Source organism: Psittacula echo (assembly GCF_963264785.1).
Source record: "Psittacula echo genome assembly, chromosome: 2".
In the NCBI taxonomy this organism is placed as follows: Eukaryota; Metazoa; Chordata; class Aves; order Psittaciformes; family Psittacidae; genus Psittacula; species Psittacula echo.
Window position 1 is genome coordinate 45,128,791 of NC_137737.1, and position 6,000 is coordinate 45,134,790.

Below are 6,000 nucleotides of genomic sequence, written 5' to 3' on the forward strand. Positions count from 1 at the left end.
TGAATGTTACTCCTTGTTATGTGTGTTATGTGACTGTAGTGCTTCTCCAGTTTATCACCAATCTCCATGCTTCACAAACCATGGACATCACAAAGAGGTGCAATATGCCAACACCACACTACTTGCCACATGCTGAAGTAAGGTAATTCCTGATATTTTTTCTCCATATCCCAAGATTTCATCTGCTTTCTTGCTTCATTAGCATTGCAAGTACCGTTTTCCATTAATTTATATCCTTTGCAGTTACTCCTTTTCGGTTCATACCTTCTCACTTCTCCTGTCAATAGGACTTAACATTGCTCTCTGAAATTTGCTTTCACCTGCACACAGACAAACACACGGCTATACTTGTGCCCACCTTAATAAGCTGATCTAAGTTGCCTTTTACCAGTAACCCATTCACTACTATTTTCCTCTTATTTAAACTCTGCGGTACATGTGAGCTTCAGCAAGGATTTCTTTTCTCATTAATCTTCAAGCAGTGTTTTTTTTTTGTTGTAGACACTGAAGTTGCACTACTGGTTTTCCTTCCTTGTGCTGGGACTTCATATTCAAATACTTTATGATTAGACCAAGTAGGTTTAAATTACAGTATTGTCACAGGCTGATGTGTCATTCATCCTTTTCACATCAGAAGTCCTGCCAGTGACAGTTCAGATGGTTTAGGACAATGTTCAGTGGCAAAAAATGTGGAAAAAGAGCCAAGTTGATATAGGTGGAGAAGCAATTAATTACAAAAATGCATAGGAGTCTTTTGAAAATAAGAAACACAAATAAACCTCCAAAGCATCTGTTGCTGTTTGTCGCCAAGGTATGCCACACATCTCTGAGTATAACTTTCCCCCCATTCTATTATTTCTGTTGTATCCTTTGATGATCTGAAAGTATCTACTCAGATCTACTGTAGAGATTGGTCAGGTCATAACCTACATCTTTTTGTGCATTAATAATCTTCAAGAGTTTTGGAAAGTATCTTCTGTTGAATTGTGGTAGGAATCAAAATGCACCTGCTTTCCAAACTAAATCTATGTCCATATGAAAAAAGGACATGGAGCTGTTGGAACAAGTCCAGAGGAGGGCCACGAGGATGATCAGGGCACTGGAGCACCTCCCGTATGAAGAGAGGCTGAGAAAGTTGGGGCTGTTCAGCCTGGAGAGGAGAAGGCTGCGTGGAGACCTCATAGCAGCCTTCCAGTATCTGAAGGGGGCCATAAGGATGCTGGGGATGGACTCTTCATCAGGGACTGTAGTGACAGGACAAGGGGTAACGGGTTCAAACTTAAACGGGGGAAGTTTAGATTGGATATAAGGAGGAAGTTCTTTACTATGAGGGTGGTGAGGCACTGGAATGGGTTGCCCAGGGAAGTTGTGAATGCTCCATCCCTGGTGGTGTTCAAGGCCAGGTTGGATGAGGCCTTGGGTGACCTGGTTTGGTGTGAGGTGTCCCTGCCCATGGCAGGGGTGTTGGAAGTAGATGATCTTAAGGTTCTTTCCAACCCTAACTATTCTATGATTCTATGAAAAATACTACACGGTAGTATATACTGTAGCCACGCCATGTTGACACAGATGTCTTTTAACAAATCTGGTCTTTCAGTTGTCTATATTTAATTGGTCGAAACTGGTTGGGAAATACTGGCTGTGATTTCAGAGCAAAGGCAGGAAAAAAAATCATAAAAAAAAAAGCAAGCAAGCTCACTGTGAAACCTTTCTTTTAACTTTGGCAATTGCTTGATTGGGATAGGTCTGCATACTTTCCTATTACCTGCTGATACTTGAAACAGAATCACATCAGCTTTGGTCCAGGTCTTGGAATTTCAGGTGGGATGTTATTAGGTACTTTTGAATTGAGTCCTTGTATTTAAATTTATGCTGAAAAAATATTCACTGGGATGTTTGTAAGCAGAAGTAATTGTTAAAGCACCTTTTTCACTTGCTCGCATTCCTCTCCTATGTCTACAGCGGTTCTTGTGCGAGCTTTGTTCCCAGACTGTAAGATACACCTGTTGCCACTGCTGTGGAATTATTTGCAGTGTCATGTGCCAGAACAAGGGAACATGCAATTGATGATTCTGCTTCATTAAATAGATTCTGCTGTTTTCTCTGATTTTCATCTTCTGACAATTAAGGGGCTCCCTTACAGATTTTATTAGACAAGCTACTATTGGAGACCATTTTCCCATATGATTTATTATACGTAGGAAATTTCAGCAGAAATGCCATGGATTCAGATAGGGTGAACAATGGCTGCAGCCCATCTGTGCTCCACTGACTTTCCTGTTGACTGGTTTATGTGTTCATCAGATTTTATCTGTTCTTTTCTGAACTCACTTTTGTCATTCAGAATAAAGAGCCACTGTTGAAAACATCTCAGAACTGTTCAGAGTCACTCATGGTGTTCACGTTTACTGTTGCTGCAAACAAATGCACCATCTGCATGGCAAAGGCAATGCTGTCGCAATTCACTTTTCCTTTTTGAAACAATCTGATGCTGGTGACATACTGAATGGGAGCCAGTTTAGTCAGCAAAAGCCTGAGGAGCATAGGAAGAGTATAGCAAGGTGAATTTAAGAAAAGCCTACAGTTGCATGCAGCTTTGAGGATATGTAGGTCTGAGGGTGACTAAACCAAAGTCCTTTACAATTCCAGATTCAGCAAGACTATGAACTGCAGGCATAAAAGCTTTTGTTCTTTCTCCTTGTTTCTTATTAGGTTTAGCTTCCTTATAGATAACGCTATTTCAATTTGGGTGCCTTTCACTGAGTAACTAGAGTCAGGCAGCAGAAACTCTGGTCAGCAAGCTCAATGCGTTAATTGGTCAGCTCATCTGAAATTCCAGGGTGCACATGATAAGGCATTAATTATCTTAAGATATCATAATACAGTGGCTGCTTTTTCATACCATTATTGATTGCTGTTGGAAAACAAAGTAGCTCATACACATCCTCTGGTATTATTACATCATCCATCATATTCTCAAATATGAAATTGCGTATTTGACATATCTGCTCTTCTGCATTATTATTGCCAGCTGTAATATTTCAAACCACTCAAGGAGAAATACAATATTTATGACCTACTTTTTACCTAATTTTTCTTAAATTCCTTCTTGTTTCCATAATTTTGCTGATGAAATTTTCTTTGCTTTTTCACATCCTTGTCAATTTTCTAGGGATTCTGACTTATAGTATGTATTTATTGGCAGTTTCTCTATTTTTAAGTTGAAACAATGTGATTGCTATTAGTCTTTTTCTTAATGTTAGAAAAAGCTCTGAAGACTAAGCTGACCAAACTTAATTAGCTTGTTGATTATAAATATAAACAATCACCAAGAAGAAGTCTATATTAGTAGACATACCATGTGACAGGGTTGCAGCCTTTTCATGTAATGTTTTGTGCATCTTATATTACACTGGTCCCAGTTTTGCCCTCCCTGTGGCGCAGAATCAATAGTAACCTTCATTCCCACACTGCTCATGTACAGTAAGAAATGTGCTCTTTGCCCTGCTGTTTACACTCATAAGGACCTAATGGTTGCAGCATCTCTTAGCAGGAAGCAAGAAGAGTCCTTCTCTTCTGTGAAAAGAAAATGATCTGTTGTTTCCGCAAATAAAAAATATCAGATCTAAAGGAAACATCTTACAGGCTAGATTCAGTACACATATTTCCAGCTGGGTAACAGCACCTTTACTTATGCAGTAAATTTTCAAGAAGCATTGCCAGAGCCACTTTGGTCTGAGCCATGATGGACAATATGCACAGCATCCAAGGCTAAGGCTGTTACACAAAAATCTTAGTGCAAACATTCCACAGTGATTTGTGAATTGCACATCTGCAACTGATGAACTACACTTGTAACATTGATCATTAAACCTTATAATGTGCTTCACAGTCTGGTATAAGGCATAAAAAGGCTTTAGTTTTGCCTTACCCCCATAGGCCGGGTTAACATATGCATCTTATCACTCCACAGATAGAAGAAAAGGGAACTTAACAGTTTATGAATATATCGTTTATTTTCATACTTGCTTATTTAATTCCAGATTCCTCTTAATTTTTAGAACTAGCATGGAATTTCTTTAATGATGATAGAATTTTAGCTTTTACCTTACAAATTGCTGCTAACATTTCTCTTGATGCAACTTTCTCTAAAATAATTCACAATCTATTTACAATCAATAAATTTTTGAGAATAAAAATGTGTATTTTTTTAAGAATACATATTTTCTGAAAACAGAGGCTAATTAGTTGCAATTGAATACCATTGAAACCTGGAAGAGCTAGTAGTTCAGTTCAAAAAATTTTGTGTTAGTCTCAATCATTTGTAGTTTAAAAGTTATTTGCAGCTGTACTTGCTGCTTTATGATTAGATTTTTTAAGGTGAGCAAATGACAAGATATTGCCTGTCAGCAAAGATGTCTATTCTAGTACATGTTCATTAAGAACTGAAGGTCCTTGTACTGAAAACATTCCTACTTTTGTCCTTCAGCTCTTGAACTAAAAATATTGAAACATAAAACGTAAGTAGGTCCTCACCGCAAATACATCTTTTATAGATGAGATGTGAGCATACATTGAAATATATATCATGAGAAGATCATGCAGTTGACTACTTCTGTTTTGGCCAGGCAAACCTGTAAGAGTCTACCTGCAGCCTGTCTCTTCAGTGATTGAGGGCCTATTGTGTCCCATCAACAAGGAACTGGGCAGTGATTTAACATTTTCCCCAAGTTAGCAGTAGGCATTAGCGGTCCTTCACTGTTCAGTGTACTTCTAGGCTATGATATACTTCTAATTCTTTTTTCTGCTCCGTGACAGGTCTGTCTACTCTGACCTAAGTCAGCAGTATACCACTGCAGCAAGAAAGGCAAATTGGATCCTGGGCTGCATCTGCAGGGACATTACTGGCAGAGGTGGAGGTGTGACCATCCCACTCTACTCAGTGCTTGTCAGGCTGCACCAGGAGTACTGTGTTCACGTCTGGTGGCCACTATTCAAGAAACACATATACAGACTGGTGCCCATGAGTCAAGAAACACATATATGGACTGAAGAGAGTCCAAAGGAGAGCCACGAAGATGGTCAAAGGGTTGGAAAACCCATCCTGTGAGGAAAGAGGAGTTCAGTATTTTCTACTTGGAGAAGGGAAACCTCATCACTGTATTCCAGTATTTAAAAGGCAGCTACAAAGGAGACAGAAGCTCTTACTTCACAGGTGAAGAAAAGGGGAAATGGGTACAAGTTGCACCAGGAGAGGCCTCATCTTGATATAAGAAGGAATTTTTTTTCAGTGAGAACAACCCTGAACAATTCCAGGGTAGAATCCCCATCTCTGGAGGCTTTCAAGAAGTGACTGGACAGGGTGCTAGATAATCTCATCTAGGTTACCTTTTCCATGAGAGGCTGGACCAGATGACCTTCTGATGTCCCATCCAACTAGGACTATTCCATAACTTTATGACATGCCTCACTGCTGTTCTTTACACTAGGGACTCCTTTCCTTCCTGACTCTTGGTCTTGCCACAGACCACATTCTTATCTTGCTCTTTGGACTAGTTCATCCACTGGTTTTTAATCCTGTATTACCTTCACTCTCCATTCTTGACCCTAGCCTGGCAAAGTTACTTTAAGATAGCCTGCCTCAGTGTGCTCAGTCCATATTTAGAGGACTGATTTTATCTCTCCAGTCCTCACTCAGCTGAGTTCCATATTTATTTATCTCAGGAACCTTCCAGATGCTTTCCCGTGCCAAATGTACCCATGCTCTTTGGTACTTATTCCTCCATTTGTTATCCATCAGATGATGCAGATGTCCCTTATCTCTTCAACAGTGCCTAACATCCTTCTGTTGAGCCAGGTTCTGTTTGTGTTCCTAGTCCTTCTCAGGGCTTCTGTGTGTCCTGCATGCTCTTGTATAAAGTTTTGACATTATTTTAGTCTTCTGCATGACTCTTTAGTTTATTTTTCCTGTCATGACCTTCATTGCTGTTTTTGTCCACA